The 27,466-nt window shown below is 32.4% G+C and overlaps 2 long non-coding RNA genes across 2 annotated transcripts in view; one reads left to right on the plus strand and one right to left on the minus strand.

Moving 5' to 3' along the window:
• Positions 1 to 2,709: 2,709 nt before the first annotated feature.
• The window catches only part of LOC143248506 (uncharacterized), a 167,629-nt gene continuing 142,872 nt past the window's right edge, over positions 2,710 to 27,466 (plus strand). The window contains exon 1 of the long non-coding RNA XR_013027028.1: positions 2,710 to 4,157. This is a non-coding gene — a long non-coding RNA (uncharacterized LOC143248506). The remainder of the gene's footprint in view (positions 4,158 to 27,466) is intronic.
• Positions 9,863 to 27,337, minus strand: LOC143248507 (uncharacterized). Its single transcript, XR_013027029.1, has 3 exons — positions 27,175 to 27,337; positions 13,199 to 13,376; positions 9,863 to 10,908 (listed from the first exon to the last, which is right to left on the minus strand). It is a non-coding gene; the product is annotated as an uncharacterized LOC143248507 (long non-coding RNA).

Consider the following 27,466-nt stretch of genomic DNA (forward strand, 5'->3'; position numbering starts at 1 on the left):
AATTATTTTTCTGTTGTAGGTCCAGGGGTGTAGTTATGATGTGATGAATGTGTAAACTATTAATAGTGTATCTGAAACTATACTGTTTACATTATATTTTTAGGTTGTAGGTCCAGGGTGTAGTTATGATGTGTGATGAATGTGTAAACTATTAATAGTGTACCTGAAACTATACTCTTTACATTATTTTTCGGTTTTGTAGGTCCAGGGTTGTAGTTATGATGATGATGAATGAATGTAAACTATTAATAATGTATCTGAAACTATACTGTTTACATTATTTTTCTGTTGTAGGTCCAGGGGTGTAGAAGTATGAATGTGTAAACTATTAATAGAGTACCTGAAGCTATACTGTTTACATTACTTTTTTCTGTTGTAGGTCCAGGGTGTAGTTATGATGTGATGAATGTGTAAACTATTAATAGTGTATCTGAAACTATACTGTTTACATTATTTTTTGGTTGTAGGTCCAGGGGTGTAGTTATGATGTGATGAATGTGTAAACTATTAATAATGTATCTGAAACTATACTGTTTACATATTTTCTGTTGTAGGTCCAGGGGGTTGTTATGAATGTGTAAACTATTAATAGAGTACCTGAAGCTATACTGTTTACATTATTTTTCTGTTCTAGGTCCAGGGTGTGGTTATGATGTGATGAATGTGTAAACTATTAATAGTGTATCTGAAACTATACTGTTTACATTATTTTTCGGTTGTAGGTCCAGGGGTGTAGTTATGATGTGATGAATGTGTAAACTATTAATAGTGTATCTGAAACTATACTGTATACATTATTTTTTCAGTTGTAGGTCCAGGGGTGTAGTTATGATGTGATGAATGTGTAAACTATTAATAGTGTACCTGAAACTATACTGTTTACATTATTTTCTGTTGTAGGTCCAGGGGTGTATGAATGATGTGATGAATGTGTAAACCATTAATAGAGTACCTGAAGCTATACTGTTTATATTAGTTTTTCTGTTGTAGGTCCAGGGGTGTAGTTATGATGTGATGAATGTGTAAACTATTAATAGTGTATCTGAAACTATACTGTTTACATTATTTTTCTGTTGTAGGTCCAGGGGTGTAGTTATGAATGTGTAAACTATTAATAGAGTACCTGAAGCTATACTGTTTACATTATTTTTTCTGTTGTAGGTCCAGGGGTGTATTTATGATGTGATGAATGTGTAAACTATTAATAGTGTATCTGAAACTATATGTTTTTTACATTTTTCTGTTATGTTGTAGGTCCAGGGATGTAGTTATGAATGTGTAAACTATTAATAGAGTACCTGAAGCTATACTGTTTACATTATTTTTCTGTTGTAGGTCCAGGGGTAGGTGTTATGAATGTGTAAACTATTAATAGAGTACCTGAAGCTATACTGTTTGCATTATTTTTTCTGTTGTAGGTCCAGGGGTGTATTTATGATGTGATGAATGTGTAAACTATTAATAGAGTACCTGAACCTATACTGTTTACATTATTTTTCTGTTGTAGGTCCAGGGGTGTATTTATGATAGTGCTCGGCCAAATTATCTTTCTTTGGAATTGCAAAAAACATTATTTCTGTGACACAAGGAAACAGTTTTTATAGGTACCTTCTAACATTCTTTCAGACATTGTTTATGTACTTGTATTCGTCTACCTTGTTAGTTTGGTTGGGTCAAAAGTTTCTTGATAAAGATCCACATCAGTATAATGGTGTGTGGGGGATAACCTTATCAGTGAGGCCAGGTGAAGCATCCACAGTTGTTCCTGTTCTCAAAAGCTGATGAGTTGTGCCTAATAAGGCGATTGAAGACTTCATCCAGTTCGGAAGAAACACGGAGTTGAAATATCCTCTGTGTTATGGGAAGATTCAAAACCACGTCCGACATCTAGAAAAGCACAAGGAGGAATACACTAATCATATTGTGAAATTTTTAGAGTTCTGTTTGTCTTATCAGAGAGAAATGACGCAGTGAAAATAAACATGTTTAAAAGACCAATTACTCTGACATTTATGTTTATAATAAATCAGTTAGTGGTTGTAACAGAATGTCTGTATTTTAATCAACATGGTTGTAACAGAATGTCTGTATTTTAATCAAAATGTGTATCACTAGTCCAGGTTTTCATGCACAGTCACTCATGAAGTTTTTCTGATCATACCTCCTTTCCTGAACTTCAGTGTTTTTTTAAAGTTATATATATTTCAAAATATTAAGTGTATATGTGTGTGAAAGTTGTTCTTCTGATGCTGTACTGTTTTAAAATGTTTCCATGCTTAATGATCTAGCTAATAGCACAACATTAATCTTTCACAGCTGCATCACCGGATTTGCTATTGTATAAAGTAATTATACATATATACACTGATGATATCATAGAGTAATTTATATAATAACATTCATGTTTACTCATTTCAGTTGATATTTCAAAAGATTCTTTTATGTAATTTATATTTAATGAAATGTTCAAGTGCTGCCGGTGTATTTATCGAACTAAGTTTCTGTATATTTAAAAGGGATTAATTTAATTAGGAATCTCAATGATGTTGCCTTTAAACCGTGGTATATATTTTGTGTATAGTTGACAAAGCATCCAAACTTGCTTGTCAGTTGTTTAGTATAAAAGCGTAGAGTTAGAGTGTTGTTTTAATTGTTTGGATTACTTTTTATGTTTCCAAATCTAAAGATAAAAGAAATAGAAACAGAGCTTGCAATGTGTGGTGTTTAGCCAATGGCCAACAAGTAACACTGGCATTGTTTGCCAGTTGATATGATGTAATTTCAGTTTGCTGATAGTAATCAGATTGTCGTGAATTACTTAGTTTTTTTTTATTTCAGGTGTCACTTCAACTATATCCATCAACTTCTTCTGAATAATTCTTATTACTTCTTTCATATAATAGAAAATAAACTAGATGTTACTACATATTAAAATGTTAAAAAAGAACTGAACATGTAATTTGTTGAATGTTCATAATAATTCATCAGAACCATTTCTTGTGAGAAACTAATTAAAGTGTTAAATATTTGATTAAACAAGCACAAATACAAAGAATCAAAATTTGTTTTGGATCGTGATAGTTTAAAAAAAAAGTAAAACAGGTGATTCATGTGGGAAAATACTAGCACCTGTCTTTACAGATGGTAATGGGTGTTGTTAGCTGTAAAGAGGATGCTTTTGATTTACAAAAGTTTAGATCATTTAGTGAGTTGGACAAATAAATGACAGACAGGTTTTACTTCTAATAAATGGAAGATAATACATGTGGGCCATCATAATTTGAATTATGAGTATAAATTTGTATAGAAAAAATCTTGACGTGTGTCATGAAAGACAAGGATCTTGGTGTAATAGTTGATCAGTCTCTAAAGCCATCCAAGTAATGTGCTGTTGCTAGTGGTAGGATGTATCAACAGAAATACTGGGTACAAGTATAAAAACATATGATAATTTTTGTTTTACAGGTCATAGTTTTTGTCACATTTGGAATATTGTGTTCAGTCTTGGCTACTTACCTTATTTAGCAAGGACATTAAACTGTTGGAAAGGGGTTAGGGGAAAGCTACTAAGATAGATCCAAGAACAGTTTAAGATATCTGAAACTCTTGAAGAAAGAAGAGTTAGATCTGGATGAGGTGTTTAACCATTAGACAGCAGTAATGTAGGCAGAATCATCAGCTGATGATAACTGCTGTTTAAGGGTCAAGATTGTAAAGGGAAATGACAGTGTTGATACCTCATCTGTTTTTATATTTAACAGTGACAACAGTACAATGAGAGGACACAAGTATAGATTTTGTCAGGATAGGATAAATCATTAGTTAAGACAGTTTCATTTTTCTAACAAGGTGGTTGGCCTTTGGAGTGGGTTGTGTGCAGATGTTGTAGAGACAGTAAATTTAACTGAGTTTAAGAAAAAGTTTTATAAGTGTATGAATGATAAAGGCTGGCTTTAAGATTAAAAAAAAGTTAGTTTAGTTTGGAGAATGGAACAGCTGAGATGGGCTAGTATGTCCCATGTTGTCACTAAACTTCATGTTATAAGTTATGTTAAAACAACAGATCTAAACTGTGGTGACTACAACACAATCAAACCTTAAAAACAAGTTACACTATCAGAATTAACACATGCAAAATAAGTGTATGAATGATAAAGGCTGGCTTTAAGATAGTTATTTATTTGTTTGAGTTTTATTTTAGTTTAGAAGATGGAACAGCTGAGATGGACCAGTAAGTCCATTTATGTCCCTAAACTGTGTTATATTTTAAAACAAATATAATATTTTTTGTAAACAGTGTTACAAAGTTTGTATGAAGTTTGACTTGTAGTAGTAAACCAACCTATTATTGTAAGCATGCTTGTGTTAAAGGCCTCTTTTATTATTTGTTTATTACGTATAACCAGTTTGTATTGTTATACACTTACATAACCAAAGTTTGTGGTAACAGTCTGTTTTAGGAGGGTTAAAAAATTCATAATATAAAACATTCATCAGAAAATAGAGCTTTAGGCCTAATAGGAACTAAAACATTTGTTGTCCAGCTCTATGAACGTTTAAGAAATTTGCTTTTATTGTAAGCACTGTTTAAAACTTATTGTTCAATGCTAAACACAAACAAGGTTTTAGAAAGTGTGGATTCAGTGTTGATGAAAATGTTTAGATTTATCGTAAGTTTCATGTTCCCGACTTGATTAGGAACATCATGAGACTTAAGTAAAACATTCAAAAACATAAATAATGAGAGATGGCATATACATACAGTTTGGTTTTTATGAATGATTAAAAAAAATTATGTTTGATATATTCTAGGGAAACTAAATGTATAACACGTTTTGCTAATTATATTGTAGTACAGTTTGACTTTATAGTTTACATACGTTCTTTCATTATCAACCCACACATATAATCACATTTCTATGTCTAATTTTACTAACAAATTATTATACTCTCTTATATGTTCATTGTTGGTCAATCTAATCACAGCAACTCTATTCTAAAACATGAGACTTTCTGTACTTAAATTCACTTTATTTTTTTCAGGTTTTCTGACATAATAACTTAGAACATCAACTAGTTGTAACTGTTTATATCACTAGAACTGATGAGATGTATGGTTTTTATAACAGTTCTCTTTACTGTAATATTATTTACATGTAATAGTACAAAATGCATTTCTCTTTAAGTAAACAAATACTGGTAGCATTAATTGTTTCAACAAGTGAAATTATGACACATATCACAATTCAGCATTAGATTTTAACACAGAAGTTAACCTTAATGAATGGACCAACTGATCTGAATTGTAAAAGGACACAATAACTAAGTTCCAAGAAAATGAAACAGCCATTAGAAAGAAGACAACATCAACACCATCAATAAGTAACTTATTATCTTTCCAGATAAAACTGAAAACATCCATTTCCATGAAATATACCCCAAAACATTATTTAAAATAACTTTTTCAAATAATTCTCACACAAAAGTATAAACAATGTCACAGAAGAGAAAGCTAAAAAAAAATTTACACACAAAAATATTAATTCTATAAACAACCGAAAACAAGACAACTTCAAAATTCTGAAACAAGATAACGGCAATGGTATTGTAATAATGAAAATAAACAACAACGTAAGATGCAAATACATTCAAACCAATCCTCACAAATAGAGAAAACGTGGAAAACAATTAGAGAAAATGCTACTGCAACCTCAGAAAACCGATAGGCCTACTTAGACCACAACTATACAACATACACAAACCTGATAGTCCACTATGACTCGTAATGTTGACCTTTAAATTATTTAAACTACAAACTTTGGTAAATACATAGCATGGGTATTTTCTACCTGTGTCGCATCAGTGGGTTTGATTTTTTAAAAGACTCTTTTTAACTTTGAATCTGTTCTAGATCAACTAAACCATACACCCTTAGTGACCAGTTTTGATGTAATCTCAGTTTTCACTGAACTACCGAAGCCTCTACGATAACTTTAAGACTCCAACTCATTAAGACAGCAAATAATTAGTAGCTATTCTGGAATTCATTACCACAAAAAAATTAGCTTAATGTTTAAAAAACAAAACTACATATAAATAACTGATCTAAGTAAGGACAATTCAAGCCAACATTTTTATGACACAGATTGAATCTTAAGAAATCAATTCAGCCTTACACCCACCACTATACTGGTACAGATATGTTGAAGATACGATGGCTGGACTTACATCTACAGGAATATACACAGTTTTTCAATCACGTTAACTCCGTACACCCCAATATTAAGTTTATCTATGACTAGGAAAAAACTAAAATAACATTTCTCAAACTCGAGATCACAAAATTCAACACAGAAATTCGTAGAAAGAAATCACCCACACTGAACTATACATTCCCTGGGACTCAGCATAGGGTCTGGCATGGCCAAGCGCGTAAGGCGTGCGACTCGTAATCCGAGGGTCGCGGGTTCGCGCCCGCGTCGCGCTAAACATGCTCGCCCTCCCAGCCGTGGGGTGTATAAAGTTACGGTCAATCCCACTATTCGTTGGTAAAGAGTAGCCCAAGAGTTGGCGGTGGGTGGTGATGACTAGATGCCTTCCCTCTAGTCTTACACTGCTAAACTAGGGACGGCTAGCACAGATATCCCTCGAGTAGCTTTGTGCGAAATTCTAAAACAAACAAACAAGACTCAGCACATGAAACAAACAAAAATTCAACATATTAAAACCAAATAAACACAATCGAAAAACTATGCTCACCAAATGGCTTATATAGAAACTAGATTAAATTATAAGAAAAGTAAACACATCTTCCTACGTTTCTGAACAATGCAAATCAAATAAACACAATTAACCGTAGAAAAACCAACCTATAAATGTTGATAAACAAATGTGTAAGCAGAGTTTCGAATGTATTCCTTTATATTTATAATAATTAATCATTTAAGTGTTACGCCTCCTACAACCTCGTTCCAGTTCACACTCGTCCTTAAGATATAATCCAGGAAGAGAGAGTTTCAAACTTTAACATAAATATAGGCCCGGCATGGCCAGGTGGGTTAAGGCGTTCGACTCGTATTCTGAGGGTCGCGGGTTCGAATCCCGTTTGCACTAAACATGCTCGCCCTTTCAACAGGCGTGGGGGCGTTATAATGTGACGGTCAATCCCACTATTCGTTGGTAAAAGAGTTGGCGGTGGGTGGTGATGACTAGCTGCCTTCCCTCTAATCTTACACTGCTAAATTAGAGACGGCTAGCACAGATAGCCCTCGAGTAGCTTTGTGCGAAATTAGAAAAAAACAACAAAATAAATATGGCCCAAGAAGGTCAAACGTTGTTCTTGTAATTTACATTCATTAAAGTTTTTACCACCCATACCTGTCATCTTTGCAATGTAAAACAAAATTTAATTTAGTAGAAAGTAGTTTTCTATATTAATGTCAATATTTCTCTCCCACGCGAGACAGCCCATTAATTTCTAGTTTATTAAACAAAACACGTTTTATAGGTTAACGCTTCTCTTAATGTTAGGGAGAATCTTAAAACATATACATTGTGATAAATAAATGACTTAATTTTTGTCCATCAATTTTCTATAGAATATTCCCGTGAAGACGAAAAAAGTCGTATAATGCACGCTGTTATACACAGTTCACTAGAAACAAACCTCTAAACTTCTTTGCATACACACGTATGCATGTGTTGTTGTTTTCTTATAGTAAACCCACATCAGGCTATCTTCTGAGTCCATCGACTCAAATTTTGTGAAAATATGGAACGTATTTCTAAACTTTTCATAGAGTCTTTGAAACTTTTGTAGGACACTTACTGTTTCGTTTTCACTAGCAAAACGTACATATTATATTAATGAGACAGTTTTATTAATTTTAGTTTAGTTTTATCGTCCTTTATATTGCTACAAGTGAATATAATAAATTAATGACTTACTATTTAACTTTACTATTATTTAACATACTAAATTACATAAAACTTTGAGACTGTTTAATGCTAAGACACTATTAGGAAATCACATACATACAACCTGAACATTGTTGTCCACGCTTCAACCACCTTTAAGAGAGGTGAATAAACATTCATTTTGGTCATAGTCCGCGATGTTTGATATCCAACGTTACCGCCTGATTTGGTTTTCGAAAATATACTGGGTAGGACGGCAAGTTTAGAATTTATTTTGACCTTTAGTATTAGCTAAAACAGATAACAGAAAGCATTCGATTGTCACTGTCTGTATATGTACACTATATTTAATATTAAAAATAATAACTACATAATTTTAATATTATATAAACTTTTTATTTGTCACTAAGACTTATAAGTCAGTAAACATAATTCATTACGTAGTGATACAAAACAAATAATATTATCAATATTTGACGAGTTAGCATACAATTATAATTATTATATTATATAACAATTATAATTATTATATTATATATTGTTCCCGAAAAACAGATTATTTTATTAGTTTAGAATAACTTTTCAAAATGAAAAATCAATTGAATTGTTATTTATGGTATTTATTCAGACTATATAAACATCATCAAAATGTATGATGTTTAATTACATATTATGTACTTGTTAGCTGTTCTCAAGTAGTGTCAGCAAACGTGTTCACAAAATAGGGTTTACAATCATAATAATAATAGGACTTTTAGTTATAAATCAAGTGATTATTCTTCAAGTATTTCATAACATATTTCTTGTGGATTTTAAAATTGTTTTTGTAACATGATTTATACATGAATTATCTTTCATTTACACTTTAGGGATATATAAAAATTATCAGTTACAAATCAAAGTTCAGTAACTTTTTAATATGAAACTCACTTCTCATCCTACGCTATCTTTAGTATATCTTAAACTTAAGTATCACAAATACTGAAACATTTGTTTAAATACTTCAGAATACAATTTGCAAAACTTCTTCATTTATAAACCACTGTTTTATACATGTTTAGCTAAGCCTTTTATGATAAATTATGGTTCATAAACATCAGTTTCTATCAAATTCCATTTACTTTTGATATAAAAAAACTCATGTTTCATCACAATCTGATGTAATATCATTAATATATGTAAGTAAAAACACATATTTAACAATCAGACTGAAACGTTATGAACAAAACTTTAAGATATATACTATTTACGAAAACATCTTAGATTATAAAATACTGACAGTTAAATATAATACTCGTAGTATATACTTGTTTTCGTGTGTTATTAGTTACATAGAATAAATCACCTTAAATGAAACATGAGGGGCATTCTCCAAAGTTTCTTTATTTTAGAAACTATATAAAATATATCGTGTTTGAAATCAGTAATTAAATTAACTGTCCCTATCGCGCTGCTTAAACTTTGACTTTGACATACTACTTCCCTACAGCTTAAAACAAATTGTGGTATTATTTAATTCTATGTGTCGTAATGAACAAATAACAAAAGAGGGCGTATGAATAACATATAAATTAACTTATTTACGCATATCTTTATAAAATTATTTATAACATTTAAATATAACATTAAAATTTTAGACAGTACAATCGTACATTGTTTCATTATTACGAATTGGACATTGTATCGTTAATTTATGAAGTTCATTAACTCTGGGACAAGTAACTGACTCCAAAGTATAACAGGAGACTTCTCACTAGTTCGATTTTCTTACTTTGGTAAACGTAACTGTAAAGATCTGTCTTAAAACTAACCACATTCCAAAATTAGATATACTCGATAGTTCCATCTTCCAAAGGAATACTGTGAATATTTCTAGTCATCCAGTTACATTGTCTGTAGTCTGTGTATCAGATAAATTGCTTCAAAACGCTTCATTAAAGAAAAACACATCTATATTTCACTGAAAAAAACATTTGAATACTGGTTCTTTAGATAAAATCATTCAAAATCCATCATGGCCGAGGTCATCACAGTGCATGGATATATATCACTTGGGTACATACAATACAGTCTCATATCCTGGAAATAAACCTGATTTCAAGCGTAATTGGTTATGAGTTTGTATATATCATATCGATAATTAGATATTTAAGTAGTTGCTTAGTCGTATCTTATTCAAAATATTTGACGTGTGTCAGAAATATGTCTCACCAAAACATTAGGCTAAGACTTGTCTTTCACATTCTGAAATAAAATTATTTATTTTAGAAATTAAACTAATGTTAGCATTTCTCTACTCTGATAAAATTTATAAAACAGGTTAAGTTCAACTGGTGACTTCGATGTTTAACAAGTTGGAACACTCGTTTATTTTCTTCATTTTCATATATAATATCTTCAATTATAGAAATATAGGATTTTTAGGTGGTAAATTATTACAAAAAGTTCAGGAAAACCTTCAACAAAATAGATGTTAGGAATGGTGTACATTAAGCTAGTACACTACTGTTCAAATTCGTTATGGAACTGTAGAACGTTTTTTTTTTTTTTTTTGGAGTGGGGTAAATAATATTACAGTAATTTGATAACACATTGTTAAGAAAGCGAGTTTTACCAGTTGAGCCTAGTATTAAACGTGATATTATATGAAGTTGACATGTGTCATGCCAAATAAAGATATCACAATGTCGATACTTACTAGATGTCTGTAAAATAATGAAAATATAATAAATAAATATGTAAAAACTAATAAATCTGAAAATGTGAAATTCAATTAATAATGTTAGAAAAACACTTAGGTTCAAGAAGTCTTGATAGAAATAAATAAAAACCCTAAAGCCCAAGCAATTCAGTTTTCCCCTGAAGAAGAAAGAAAGATCCACCTTTCAAAAACGTATAATTCAAAATATCAATATATATTCTGTTAGCAAAAAGAAAATATTTTATCTCTGCTTCACCTATATTGGATGAACATTTGGGTCCTGGGAAAATCTGGAAAAAGAGAAAAATGATATTGTAAACATATAAACTACCAAAATATATAAATCTTCAATATAGGTCATTAGAACATGTTTGACAATTATCATTAGAATCAAATATTGAAATAAACCTACAATTTTAACAGATACCAACTGTGGATGCATGCCCAACTTATTATTGGGGTAGACAAGACCTATATAAAGAAAGATACAATATCATACGAGTAGAAATGAAACACAGACTGTATAATTGAATAACTTTAAATACAATTACTCAAGCTAAAAAGACATGATAAGTACAAGTGTCAACAAGTGATTAAAATCATATTACCTTACGGTTCTACATGGTAAACAGAGGGTTTGGTCCTAGCTAGAAGATTATAATATTTTATGAAGAAAGTCTCTTGCTTGTAGATCGAATCTACAATGGTATTTGACCACGTGAGAAATAAGTATAGGCATGCCAATTCTTGGAATATATAATTACAAATATAGAGGGTCTTGAAAAAAACAATATTTGTCAAGAAATTGCATAATATGATATATATGTACACTAAAACTGAAATGTAGGGAATAAAAACAACTTAAAACCATTCTGTATTATAAATAATGTGTGTTCCAGTTTCTTGTGGAAGTTAACTAACATTTCACCATTGAGAGAGAGAGACAAGTAACTTACTTCATGATACAAATATATATGATATATGACAGTGTCGACCCCATTAGCAGAAGCACTGAAACCAAATAAGTGTGGGTCTGTGTGAGCCAGACCAGTGATTGAAGCTAATAGATTTTCATTACTTTTCAAACAATGTAATTGAAGAAATAGGGCTAATTATACAGTCTGATTGAAAACAGTATATAGAAAATGGAGAGCCTACAAATTATGTAAAGTAACTGATGGGAGAATATGATAAGTAGAAAACTGTTAAAATGTGACGCACCTTGTTCAAATAATGATATTAACTTGTCAAGTGTTAAAACGTACCAGGATGTATGTAGACTAATTATTGAAATGAAAAATGGTAAATCACATAAGTTAATTTTTTAACTTGTGATACATATATTGTTTTCAACCTGTACTGGCTCTCTCATTAATAAAAAGCAAAAGTGTATTTTCCATAATGCACAGCCGAAACACAGTTTCATTTCTGGGGAAGTCATCTTCTGACTGGAAGTAAAAACTAATAAATTTGACAAAAATGTTCTTTCAATTTTTATTATTTCAATTTATTAACTCATGTATTAAGGACATGTTAATAAAAACCCATAGATGTAACTAACTATGAACAGAACTTATATAACAGTATGATAGCTTATATGATATTAAGATCACAACTAGTTGATTAACTAGTGCATCATGTTGTAATGACCATTTACTTTCACTATTTTTCACTACTTTTTCTGAAGCAATAAAGAAATTAAAATTGAACAAAGATACTATATTCAAAAAGTCACATAAAATGAAACAAATTGTTATTTCAGACAAAACTGTTTATGAAAGAAAACTAGAACTTATTAAGGATGGGTATTTTCACTGAAAAATTAAGATTGAATCCTCTAACAAAGAAGGACTCTGATTTTAACAGATCACAACTCCTGCTTGTTACCCACACATTCTAAAGGTCAAAGAAGGACTCTGATTTTAACAGATCACAACTCCTGCTTGTTACTCACACATTCTAAAGGTCAAAGAAGGACTCTGATTTTAACAGATCACAACTCCTGCTTGTTACTCACACATTCTAAAGGTCAAAGAGGGACTCTGATTTTAACAGATCACAACTCCTGCTTGTTACCAACACATTCTAAAGGTCTGAAAATCTGTTGCTGCTTTTTGATGTATATTTTTTTCTTTCCAAAACACAAAAAGGACGTTGCCCATATTCTGTCTCTAATTTTAATGTAAGGTCTGTCACATAACCTTTATTTAATAATTAGCTGAGCATCCCTCCCAATTGTTCAAACAATCTGACCGTTATGCATTTAAAAGTCTTTACAAACAAAATACTGACCTATGTAAAGAGAAATATTAATTGATGTTTTTACTACTTAATAAGACGTATTTAGAAGAAGATTACCTGAACTTATCATACAATTACCTGTTTCTATTGACATCTTTATCTCTGTTATCAAAATCATGTGAAAATAATGTATCTACCTGTCTTCGTGAATACTGTATGCAAAAAAATACCGAATAGTCAAGGGAAACCCAGTTTCTTCAATACTATGCAACATATATATATATATATATATATATGAAATATTTTGAAATTGAATCATTTCATTTCATAAGTACAAACCATTAATCTTTCTCATGGTTCAGTTGTTTATCATATATCATTTCTTTGGAACCAAACCAAAGAAGGGATTTTGGAAACATCTTCAACAACACGGACCACCTTCATCCATTTTGGAAACTTCTTCAACAGCATGGACCACTTCTTCAACAACACGGACCACCTTCATCCACTATCAAATCTAACGATGAACAAGAAAAGATAACAAACTTCCTTTCATAGATCTTTTGTTAACCAGAACAAACGTAGAACCTGTTTTATCTAGATATCTTATGATGCCATTATAAACAGGTTATTTGTTGTTTTTTCATCTTTTTCTTTAAGTCTATACGATATGACACTTGACAACAGTTAAATATGGTATTAGAAATATCTTTGCTATTTTCAGATAGTGTCATTTCCCAGTATTTCATTACAATTTGCTATCTTAGAGGAAGAAAAATGTATTCCTTGAAGACTAAAATAAAATAAGACTAAGAAAAGAAGATATGATAAAAACACCTGAAGACAAAACAAGAAACTTACACAATACACACATTCTGTAAAAAGGTTATAGGTGAAACTAGAAGTGTTGGTACAAATGTTTGTAAGCATAAACAAAAGCAGCTTTATTATTCAACATACAACCATATATGGCTTCACACTATTGGCAATACAATTTGAAACCCAGGAAGCTTCTGAGTCTTTGTTTATGGGTCACAATCTATGTAAGATCATTGGACACTCCTCTCTACCGACTATGTGACTAAGAAACTATTGCTTTCTCATAAGGATGCATTCGTCAAGTTTCAAGCCTGCATCGTTCATACATTCAGTACCATTCTCCACTTCTCATTTGCAGTTGAGTGTATCATATACATAGATGAAACACCTCTTCCATTACAGTCATTTCACTGGAATTCCATCAGGCTCTTAAAAGTCCTATTTAATTATACATAGATGGGATGTGTCTTGGTCCTATATCATATCATATGGGTGTTCTCAATAAACTCTTTATGAACTAATCAATGTGTACCTCATCACAACTTTCAATGAACATGCTTCTGAATTGATGTGTACCTCATCACAACTTTCAATGAACATGCTTCTGAATCGATGTGTACCTCATCACAACTTTCAATGAACATGCTTCTGAATCGATGTATACCTCTCACAACTTTCAATGAACATGCTTCTGAATGCTTCCCCATTCAATATTCATAAATCATCCACATAAATGGTCAAGTTTTCATGAGGACTTGCTTTTGAGCTTTTAAACCATCTCTGCAGATTATTCTGTTCTTTACTAAGCTGAATTTATGGTGTAACTCATTGACATTTCTGTCCCAGACACTGAGTCATACTTCATCAAAATACTCCAAGATGTCAAATGATAGATTGGCTAATCTCAACTTCAGCATTAAACTGCTCTGCCATTCCCTGGGCTTGCTTTTGCAGTAAAATACCACCTGCTCTGCATGACAGCACTTTGATGATGTTTATCGGACTTCATCTATCACGTATATCTTGTCATTTTGATGATGTATATCAAGCTTTATCTGTCATGTGTATCTTGTCATTTTGATAATGTACATCAGACTGCATCCATCATGTGCATCTTGTCATTTTTTAATTACTTTTGGTCACAAGTCACTGGTTGGAGCCATAGCATGTTGAAGACCTCCCACATCAATAGTATTCCATTAGTACCCACCCACTTACCTATTCCAGCCTCTTTATCTTACCTTGCCTCTCATTTTAGTTTGAAACTAATGCAGTCTTTTATTTACAGATATTTATCATTAATTGTAACAAAACATAATAATTAGTCATTAAACTGTTCCCATAATCTAAAGGGTAAAAACGCAAACTTGGATTACTCAAGATATTGAAGACACTTAGCCTAGGAAAAACATCTTTGTTGCATTAGGCTGTATCAGACAACACTAGACTGTATAAATATCATAAGACTATTAGATTTGGACTACGAGAGCTAGTAATCATATTAATTTCAGTCATATCCTTTTAGTAAATTAAGTGATATATTTTTCAGTGTTCCAGGAAGTAAAGGATTGCACACAATTACTTCATAAAGTAACTTTCAGTGTTCCAGGAAGTAAAGGATTGCACACAATTACTTCATGAAGTAACTCATTGTTCCAGGAAGTAAAGGATTGCACACAATTACTTCATAGAGTAACTCAGTGTTCCAGGAAGTAAAGGATTGCACACAATTACTTCATAAAGTAACTTTCAGAGTTCCAGGAAGTAAAGGATTGCACATAATTATATCATAAAGTAACTTTCAGTGTTCCAGGAAGTAAAGGATTGCACACAATTACTTCATAAAGTAACTTTCAGTGTTCTAAGAAGTAAATGATTGCACACAATTACTTCATAAAGTAACTTTCAGTGTTCCAAGAAGTAAAGGATTGCACACAACTACTTCATAAAGTAACTTTCAGAGTTCCAAGAAGTGAAGGATTGCACACAATTACTTCATAAAGTAACTTTCAGTGTTCCAGGAAGTAAATGATTGCACATAATTACTTCATAAAGTAACTTTCAGTGTTCCAGGAAGTAAAGGATTGCACACAATTACTTCATAAAATAACTCAGTGTTCCAAGAAGTAAAGGATTGCACACAATTACTTCATAAAGTAGCTTTCCGTGTTCCAGGAAGTAAAGGATTGCACACAATTACTTCATAAATTAACTTTCAGTGTTCCAGGAAGTAAAGGATTGTACACAATTACTTCGTAAAGTAACTTTCAGTGTTCCAAGAAGTAAAGGATTTTACACAATTACTTCATAAAGTAACTTTCAGTGTTCCAGGAAGTAAAGGATTGTACACAATTACTTCATAAAATAACTCAGTGTTCCAGGAAGTAAAGGATTGCACACAATTACTTCATAAAGTAGCTTTCAGTGTTCCGGGAAGTAAAGGATTGCACATTACTTCATAAAGTAACGTTCAGTGTTCCAGGAAGTAAAGGATTGCACACAATTACTTCATAAAGTAACTTTCAGTGTTCCAAGAAGTAAAGGATTGCACACAATTACTTCATAAAGTAACTTTCAGAGTTCCAGGAAGTAAAGGATTGCACACAATTACTTCATAAAGTAACTTTCAGTGTTCCAGGAAGTAAATGATTGCACATAATTATATCATAAAGTAACTTTCAGTGTTCCAGGAAGTAAAAGATTGCACACAATTACTTCATAAAGTAACTTTCAGTGTTCTAAGAAGTAAATGATTGCACACAATTACTTCATAAAGTAACTTTCAGTGTTCCAGGAAGTAAAGGATTGCACACAATTACTTCATAAAATAACTCAGTGTTCCAGGAGTAAAGGATTGCACACATTACTTCATAAAGTAGCTTTCAGTGTTCCAGGAAGTAAAGGATTGCACATTACTTCATAAAGTAACATTCAGTGTTCCAGGAAGTAAAGGATTGCACACAATTACTTCATAAAGTAACTTTCAGTGTTCCAAGAAGTAAAGGATTGCACACAACTACTTCATAAAGTAACTTTCAGAGTTCCAAGAAGTGAAGGATTGCACACAATTACTTCATAAAGTAACTTTCAGTGTTCCAGGAAGTAAATGATTGCACACAATTACTTCATAAAGTAGCTTACAGTGTTCCGGGAAGTAAAGGATTGCACATTACTTCATAAAGTAACGTTCAGTGTTCCAGGAAGTAAAGGATTGCACATAATTACTTCATAAAGTAACTCAGTGTTCCAGGAAGTAAAGGATTGCACACAATTACTTCATAAAATAACTCAGTGTTCCAGGAAGTAAAGGATTGCACACAATTACTTCATAAAGTAACTTTCAGTGTTCCAGGAAGTAAAGGATTGCACACAATTACTTCATAAAGTAACTTTCAGTGTTCCAAGAAGTAAAAGATTGCACACAATTACTTCATAAAGTAACTTTCAGTGTTCCAGGAAGTAAAGGATTGCACACAACTACTTCATAAAGTAACTTTCAGTGTTCCAGGAAGTAAAGGATTGCACATAATTACTTCATAAAGTAACTTTCAGTGTTCTAGGAAGTAAAGGATTGCACACAATTACTTCATAAAGTAACTTTCAGTGTTCCAGGAAGTAAAGGATTGCACACAATTACTTCATAAAGTAAGCTTTCCGTGTTCCAGGAGTAAAGGATTGCACACAATTACTTCATAAAGTAACTTTCAGTGTTCCAGGAAGTAAAGGATTGCACACAATTACTCATAAAGTAACTTTCAGTGTTCCAAGAAGTAAAGGATTTCACACAATTACTTCATAAAGTAACTTTCAGTGTTCCAGGATGCAAAGGATTGCACACAATTACTTCATAAAATAACTCAGTGTTCCAGGAAGTAAAGGATTGCACACAATTACTTCATAAAGTAGCTTACAGTGTTCGGAAGTAAAGGATTGCACATTACTTCATAAAGTAACGTTCAGTGTTCCAGGAAGTAAAGGATTGCACACAATTACTTCATAAAGTAACTTTCAGTGTTCCAGGAAGTAAAGGATTGCACATAACTACTTCATAAAGTAACTTTCAGTGTTCCAGGAAGTAAAGGATTGCACATAATTACTTCATAAAGTAACTCAGTGTTCCAGGAAGTAAAGGATTGCACACAATTACTTCATAAAATAACTCAGTGTTCCAGGAAGTAAAGGATTGCACACAATTACTTCATAAAGTAACTTTCAGTGTTCCAGGAAGTAAAGGATTGCACACAATTACTTCATAAAGTAGCTTTCCGTGTTCCAGGAAGTAAAGGATTGCACAGAATTACTTCATAAAGTAACTTTCAGTGTTCCAAGAAGTAAAGGATTGCACACAATTACTTCATAAAGTAACTTTCAGTGTTCCAGGAAGTAAAGGATTGCACACAATTACTTCATAAAGTAACTTTCAGAGTTCAGGAAGTAAAGGATTGCACACAATTACTTCATAAAGTAACTTTCAGTGTTCCAGGAAGTAAAGGATTGCACATAATTATATCATAAAGTAACTTTCAGTGTTCCAGGAAGTAAAGGATTGCACACAATTACTTCATAAAGTAACTTTCAGTGTTCTAAGAAGTAAATGATTGCACACAATTACTTCATAAAGTAACTTTCAGTGTTCCAGGAAGTAAAGGATTGCACACAATTACTTCATAAAATAACTCAGTGTTCCAGGAAGTAAAGGATTGCACACAATTACTTCATAAAGTAGCTTTCAGTGTTCCAGGAGTAAAGGATTGCACATTACTTCATAAAGTAACATTCAGTGTTCCAGGAAGTAAAGGATTGCACACAATTACTTCATAAAGTAACTTTCAGTGTTCCAAGAAGTAAGGGATTGCACACAACTACTTCATAAAGTAACTTTCAGAGTTCCAAGAAGTGAAGGATTGCACACAATTACTTCATAAAGTAACTTTCAGTGTTCCAGGAAGTAAAGGATTGCACACAATTACTTCATAAAGTAACTTTCAGTGTTCCAGGAAGTAAAGGATTGCACACAATTACTTCATAAAATAACTCAGTGTTCCAGGAAGTAAAGGATTGCACACAATTACTTCATAAAGTAACTTTCAGTGTTCCAGGAAGTAAAGGATTGCACACAATTACTTCATAAAGTAGCTTTCCATGTTCCAGGAAGTAAAGGATTGCACACAATTACTTCATAAAGTAACTTTCAGTGTTCCAAGAAGTAAAGGATTGCACGCAACTACTTCATAAAGTAACTTTCAGAGTTCCAAGAAGTAAAAGATTGCACACAATTACTTCATAAAGTAACTTTCAGTGTTCCAGGAAGTAAAGGATTGCACACAACTACTTCATAAAGTAACTTTCAGTGTTCCAGGAAGTAAAGGATTGCACATAATTACTTCATAAAGTAACTCAGTGTTCCAGGAAGTAAAGGATTGCACACAATTACTTCATAAAATAACTCAGTGTTCCAGGAAGTAAAGGATTGCACACAATTACTTCATAAAGTAACTTTCAGTGTTCCAGGAAGTAAAGGATTGCACACAATTACTTCATAAAGTAGCTTTCAGTGTTCCAGGAAGTAAAGGATTGCACACAATTACTTCATAAAGTAACTTTCAGTCTTCCAGGAATAAAGGATTGCACACAATTACTTCATAAAGTAACTTTCAGTGTTCCAAGAAGTAAAGGATTGCACACAAATACTTCATAAAGTAACTTTCAATGTTACAGGAGTAAAGGATTGCACATTACTTCATAAAGTAACTTTCAGTGTTCCAGGAAGTAAAGGATTGCACACAATTACTTCATAAAGTAACTTTCAGTGTTCCAGGAAGTAATGATTGCACATAATTACTTCATAAAGTAACTTTTAGTGTTCCAGAAAGTAAATGATTGCACATAATTACTTCATAAAGTATCTCAGTGTTCCAGGAAGTAAAGGATTGCACACAATTACTTCATAAAGTAACTTTTAGTGTTCCAGGAATAAAGGATTGCACACAATTACTTCATAAAGTAACTTTCAGTGTTCCAGGAAGTAAAGGATTGCACACAATTACTTCATAAAGTAACTTTCAGTGTTCCAGGAAGTAAAGGATTGCACACAATTACTTCATAAAGTAACTTTTAGTGTTCCAGGAATAAAGGATTGCACACAAATACTTCATAAAGTAACTTTTAGTGTTCCAGAAAGTAAATGATTGCACATAATTACTTCATAAAGTAACTCAGTGTTCCAGGAAGTAAAGGATTGCACACAATTACTTCATAAAGTAACTTTTAGCGTTCCAGGAATAAAGGATTGCACATAATTACTTCATAAAGTAACTCAGTGTTCCAGGAAGTAAAGGATTGCACACAATTACTTCATAAATTAACTTTTAGTGTTCCAGGAATAAAGGATTGCACATAATTACTTCATAAAGTAACTCAGTGTTCCAGGAAGTAAAGGATTGCACACAATTACTTCATAAAGTAACTTTCAGTGTTCCAGGAAGTAAATGATTGCACATAATTATATCATAAAGTAACTTTCAGTGTTCCAGGAAGTAAAAGATTGCACACAATTACTTCATAAAGTAACTTTCAGTGTTCTAAGAAGTAAATGATTGCACACAATTACTTCATAAAGTAACTTTCAGTGTTCCAGGAAGTAAAGGATTGCACACAATTACTTCATAAAATAACTCAGTGTTCCAGGAAGTAAAGGATTGCACACAATTACTTCATAAAGTAGCTTTCAGTGTTCCAGGAAGTAAAGGATTGCACATTACTTCATAAAGTAACATTCAGTGTTCCAGGAAGTAAAGGATTGCACACAATTACTTCATAAAGTAACTTTCAGTGTTCCAAGAAGTAAAGGATTGCACACAACTACTTCATAAAGTAACTTTCAGAGTTCCAAGAAGTGAAGGATTGCACACAATTACTTCATAAAGTAACTTTCAGTGTTCCAGGAAGTAAATGATTGCACACAATTACTTCATAAAGTAAGCTTACAGTGTTCGGAAGTAAAGGATTGCACATTACTTCATAAAGTAACGTTCAGTGTTCCAGGAAGTAAAGGATTGCACATAATTACTTCATAAAGTAACTCAGTGTTCCAGGAAGTAAAGGATTGCACACAATTACTTCATAAAATAACTCAGTGTTCCAGGAAGTAAAGGATTGCACACAATTACTTCATAAAGTAACTTTCAGTGTTCCAGGAAGTAAAGGATTGCACACAATTACTTCATAAAGTAACTTTCAGTGTTCCAAGAAGTAAAGATTGCACACAATTACTTCATAAAGTAACTTTCAGTGTTCCAGGAAGTAAAGGATTGCACACAACTACTTCATAAAGTAACTTTCAGTGTTCCAGGAAGTAAAGGATTGCACATAATTACTTCATAAAGTAACTTTCAGTGTTCTAGGAAGTAAAGGATTGCACACAATTACTTCATAAAGTAACTTTCAGTGTTCCAGGAAGTAAAGGATTGCACACAATTACTTCATAAAGTAGCTTTCCGTGTTCCAGGAAGTAAAGGATTGCACACAATTACTTCATAAAGTAACTTTCAGTGTTCCAGGAAGTAAAGGATTGCACACAATTACTTCGTAAAGTAACTTTCAGTGTTCCAAGAAGTAAAGGATTTCACACAATTACTTCATAAAGTAACTTTCAGTGTTCCAGGATGCAAAGGATTGCACACAATTACTTCATAAAATAACTCAGTGTTCCAGGAAGTAAAGGATTGCACACAATTACTTCATAAAGTAGCTTACAGTGTTCCGGGAAGTAAAGGATTGCACATTACTTCATAAAGTAACGTTCAGTGTTCCAGGAAGTAAAGGATTGCACACAATTACTTCATAAAGTAACTTTCAGTGTTCCAGGAAGTAAAGGATTGCACATAACTACTTCATAAAGTAACTTTCAGTGTTCCAGGAAGTAAAGGATTGCACATAATTACTTCATAAAGTAACTCAGTGTTCCAGGAAGTAAAGGATTGCACACAATTACTTCATAAAATAACTCAGTGTTCCAGGAAGTAAAGGATTGCACACAATTACTTCATAAAGTAACTTTCAGTGTTCCAGGAAGTAAAGGATTGCACACAATTACTTCATAAAGTAGCTTTCCGTGTTCCAGGAAGTAAAGGATTGCACAGAATTACTTCATAAAGTAACTTTCAGTGTTCCAAGAAGTAAAGGATTGCACACAATTACTTCATAAAGTAACTTTCAGTGTTCCAGGAAGTAAAGGATTGCACACAATTACTTCATAAAGTAACTTTCAGAGTTCCAGGAAGTAAAGGATTGCACACAATTACTTCATAAAGTAACTTTCAGTGTTCCAGGAAGTAAAGGATTGCACATAATTATATCATAAAGTAACTTTCAGTGTTCCAGGAAGTAAAGGATTGCACACAATTACTTCATAAAGTAACTTTCAGTGTTCTAAGAAGTAAATGATTGCACACAATTACTTCATAAAGTAACTTTCAGTGTTCCAGGAAGTAAAGGATTGCACACAATTACTTCATAAAATAACTCAGTGTTCCAGGAAGTAAAGGATTGCACACAATTACTTCATAAAGTAGCTTTCAGTGTTCCAGGAAGTAAAGGATTGCACATTACTTCATAAAGTAACATTCAGTGTTCCAGGAAGTAAAGGATTGCACACAATTACTTCATAAAGTAACTTTCAGTGTTCCAAGAAGTAAGGGATTGCACACAACTACTTCATAAAGTAACTTTCAGAGTTCCAAGAAGTGAAGGATTGCACACAATTACTTCATAAAGTAACTTTCAGTGTTCCAGGAAGTAAAGGATTGCACACAATTACTTCATAAAGTAACTTTCAGTGTTCCAGGAAGTAAAGGATTGCACACAATTACTTCATAAAATAACTCAGTGTTCCAGGAAGTAAAGGATTGCACACAATTACTTCATAAAGTAACTTTCAGTGTTCCAGGAAGTAAAGGATTGCACACAATTACTTCATAAAGTAGCTTTCCATGTTCCAGGAAGTAAAGGATTGCACACAATTACTTCATAAAGTAACTTTCAGTGTTCCAAGAAGTAAAGGATTGCACACAACTACTTCATAAAGTAACTTTCAGAGTTCAAGAGTAAAAGATTGCACACAATTACTTCATAAAGTAACTTTCAGTGTTCCAGGAAGTAAAGGATTGCACACAACTACTTCATAAAGTAACTTTCAGTGTTCCAGGAAGTAAAGGATTGCACATAATTACTTCATAAAGTAACTCAGTGTTCCAGGAAGTAAAGGATTGCACACAATTACTTCATAAAATAACTCAGTGTTCCAGGAAGTAAAGGATTGCACACAATTACTTCATAAAGTAACTTTCAGTGTTCCAGGAGTAAAGGATTGCACACAATTACTTCATAAAGTAGCTTTCAGTGTTCCAGGAAGTAAAGGATTGCACACAATTACTTCATAAAGTAACTTTCAGTCTTCCAGGAATAAAGGATTGCACACAATTACTTCATAAAGTAACTTTCAGTGTTCCAAGAAGTAAAGGATTGCACACAAATACTTCATAAAGTAACTTTCAATGTTACAGGAAGTAAAGGATTGCACATTACTTCATAAAGTAACTTTCAGTGTTCCAGGAAGTAAAGGATTGCACACAATTACTTCATAAAGTAACTTTCAGTGTTCCAGGAAGTAATGATTGCACATAATTACTTCATAAAGTAACCTTTTAGTGTTCCAGAAAGTAAATGATTGCACATAATTACTTCATAAAGTATCTCAGTGTTCCAGGAAGTAAAGGATTGCACACAATTACTTCATAAAGTAACTTTAGTGTTCCAGGAATAAAGGATTGCACACAATTACTTCATAAAGTAACTTTCAGTGTTCCAGGAAGTAAAGGATTGCACACAATTACTTCATAAAGTAACTTTCAGTGTTCCAGGAAGTAAAGGATTGCACACAATTACTTCATAAAGTAACTTTTAGTGTTCCAGGAATAAAGGATTGCACACAAATACTTCATAAAGTAACTTTTAGTGTTCCAGAAAGTAAATGATTGCACATAATTACTTCATAAAGTAACTCAGTGTTCCAGGAAGTAAAGGATTGCACACAATTACTTCATAAAGTAACTTTTAGCGTTCCAGGAATAAAGGATTGCACATAATTACTTCATAAAGTAACTCAGTGTTCCAGGAAGTAAAGGATTGCACACAATTACTTCATAAATTAACTTTTAGTGTTCCAGGAATAAAGGATTGCACATAATTACTTCATAAAGTAACTCAGTGTTCCAGGAAGTAAAGGATTGCACACAATTACTTCATAAAGTAACTTTCAGTGTTCCAGGAAGTAAATGATTGCACATAATTACTTCATAAAGTAACTTTTAGTGTTCCAGAAAGTAAATGATTGCACATAATTACTTCATAAAGTAACTCAGTGTTCCAGGAAGTAAAGGATTGCACACAATTACTTCATAAAGTAACTTTTAGTGTTCCAGGAATAAAGGATTGCACACAATTACTTCATAAAGTAACTTTCAGTGTTCCAGGAAGTAAAGGATTGCACACAATTACTTCATAAAATAACTCAGTGTTCCAGGAAGTAAAGGATTGCACACAATTACTTCATAAAGTAGCTTTCAGTGTTCCAGGAAGTAAAGGATTGCACATTACTTCATAAAGTAACATTCAGTGTTCCAGGAAGTAAAGGATTGCACACAATTACTTCATAAAGTAACTTTCAGTGTTCCAAGAAGTAAAGGATTGCACACAACTACTTCATAAAGTAACTTTCAGAGTTCCAAGAAGTGAAGGATTGCACACAATTACTTCATAAAGTAACTTTCAGTGTTCCAGGAAGTAAATGATTGCACACAATTACTTCATAAAGTAGCTTACAGTGTTCCGGGAAGTAAAGGATTGCACATTACTTCATAAAGTAACGTTCAGTGTTCCAGGAAGTAAAGGATTGCACATAATTACTTCATAAAGTAGCTTTCAGTGTTCCAGGAAGTAAAGGATTGCACATTACTTCATAAAGTAACATTCAGTGTTCCAGGAAGTAAAGGATTGCACACAATTACTTCATAAAGTAACTTTCAGTGTTCCAAGAAGTAAAGGATTGCACACAACTACTTCATAAAGTAACTTTCAGAGTTCCAAGAAGTGAAGGATTGCACACAATTACTTCATAAAGTAACTTTCAGTGTTCCAGGAAGTAAATGATTGCACACAATTACTTCATAAAGTAGCTTACAGTGTTCCGGGAAGTAAAGGATTGCACATCACTTCATAAAGTAACGTTCAGTGTTCCAGGAAGTAAAGGATTGCACATAATTACTTCATAAAGTAACTCAGTGTTCCAGGAAGTAAAGGATTGCACACAATTACTTCATAAAATAACTCAGTGTTCCAGGAAGTAAAGGATTGCACACAATTACTTCATAAAGTAACTTTCAGTGTTCCAGGAAGTAAAGGATTGCACACAATTACTTCATAAAGTAACTTTCAGTGTTCCAAGAAGTAAAAGATTGCACACAATTACTTCATAAAGTAACTTTCAGTGTTCCAGGAAGTAAAGGATTGCACACAACTACTTCATAAAGTAACTTTCAGTGTTCCAGGAAGTAAAGGATTGCACATAATTACTTCATAAAGTAGCTTTCAGTGTTCCAGGAAGTAAAGGATTGCACACAATTACTTCATAAAGTAACTTTCAGTCTTCCAGGAATAAAGGATTGCACACAATTACTTCATAAAGTAACTTTCAGTGTTCCAAGAAGTAAAGGATTGCGCACAAATACTTCATAAAGTAACTTTCAATGTTACAGGAAGTAAAGGATTGCACATTACTTCATAAAGTAACTTTCAGTGTTCCAGGAAGTAAAGGATTGCACACAATTACTTCATAAAGTAACTTTCAGTGTTCCAGGAAGTAAATGATTGCACATAATTACTTCATAAAGTAACTTTTAGTGTTCCAGAAAGTAAATGATTGCACATAATTACTTCATAAAGTATCTCAGTGTTCCAGGAAGTAAAGGATTGCACACAATTACTTCATAAAGTAACTTTTAGTGTTCCAGGAATAAAGGATTGCACACAATTACTTCATAAAGTAACTTTCAGTGTTCCAGGAAGTAAAGGATTGCACACAATTACTTCATAAAGTAACTTTCAGTGTTCCAGGAAGTAAAGGATTGCACACAATTACTTCATAAAGTAACTTTTAGTGTTTCAGGAATAAAGGATTGCACACAAATACTTCATAAAGTAACTTTTAGTGTTCCAGAAAGTAAATGATTGCACATAATTACTTCATAAAGTAACTCAGTGTTCCAGGAAGTAAAGGATTGCACACAATTACTTCATAAAGTAACTTTAGTGTTCCAGGAATAAAGGATTGCACATAATTACTTCATAAAGTAACTCAGTGTTCCAGGAAGTAAAGGATTGCACACAATTACTTCATAAAGTAACTTTCAGTGTTCCAGGAAGTAAATGATTGCACATAATTACTTCATAAAGTAACTTTTAGTGTTCCAGAAAGTAAATGATTGCACATAATTACTTCATAAAGTAACTCAGTGTTCCAGGAAGTAAAGGATTGCACACAATTACTTCATAAAGTAACTTTTAGTGTTCCAGGAATAAAGGATTGCACACAATTACTTCATAAAGTAACTTTCAGTGTTCCAGGAAGTAAAGGATTGCACACAATTACTTCATAAAGTAACTTTCAGTGTTCCAGGAAGTAAAGGATTGCACACAATTACTTCATAAAGTAACTTTCAGTGTTCCAGGAAGTAAAGGATTGCACATAACTATTTCATTTCGGTTTATGATTGTCCAATGAGGTGCACATAATCTACCAGTTCCCAAGAACAATAACTGGTAAAAACATTTGGTCTACAAGGGAAGTGCTTCCATGGACCATGTTACATTCTCAGATCTAGTTCTTGTTTCTATCACTGATTTCTTCTCTTCAATATAAGTCTTATGTGACTTCAAAAAGTTCAATTCAATTTTAAAAAGTCCTATAGAGCCCAATAAAATATAAACATGTTTCATATAAACTCTATAATAACTAATACTTTTGTTGTCGTACCAAAAATGTTACTTTTTAATTAGTCTGTGCAAACTTTAACTGGTAGCTAAAACCATTCTTATTATAGCAAGTTCAGGGATTTTGGACAAGAATTTAAACTTTAACGTAGACAACAAAGGTACATAACAGACAATGAGGTAAGATGTATACAACTGTTTATTCGTAACCCGTAACACAGTGTTATCTCAACAAACTGGCTTGGCTTCGATTTTGAGTATCTGAGGTCTAGCTACTAGAGTGAATGATACCAAAATCGTAAAGCAAGATAAAGGAGCAACTGAGAACCGAATAAAATAATTCCAGCTTGAGAATTGTGTGAATTCATCATTTTTATTGTGAGACCAAATGTTCTGGTGCGGTATGTTATAATCCTTAGATTACTATTGTTATACACATATAATCTTACCTATATACACCTTTACTTTACCCTTTGCGTAAGTTCATGCCTCATGAAGTTCAGACATAAACTGTGCAAAATAGTGACAGAGATACGAACAAAATTTGTAATTTGTAGCCTTCCACGTGTAACCCAATCAGACGTATAACTTGTAAACAGTCAGAACGGATGTGATCAAACAACAGGCAGAACAGCGTAGAAATCGAGAGAAGGTATAAATTACATGAATTTATTTATATTAAGATACATTAAATATAAAATAACAAATTGTTACAAACTCCAGTAAAGTGCAGTTTTTACC

The sequence above is a fragment of the Tachypleus tridentatus genome, chromosome 4 (genome assembly GCF_004210375.1).
Source record: "Tachypleus tridentatus isolate NWPU-2018 chromosome 4, ASM421037v1, whole genome shotgun sequence".
In the NCBI taxonomy this organism is placed as follows: Eukaryota; Metazoa; Arthropoda; class Merostomata; order Xiphosura; family Limulidae; genus Tachypleus; species Tachypleus tridentatus.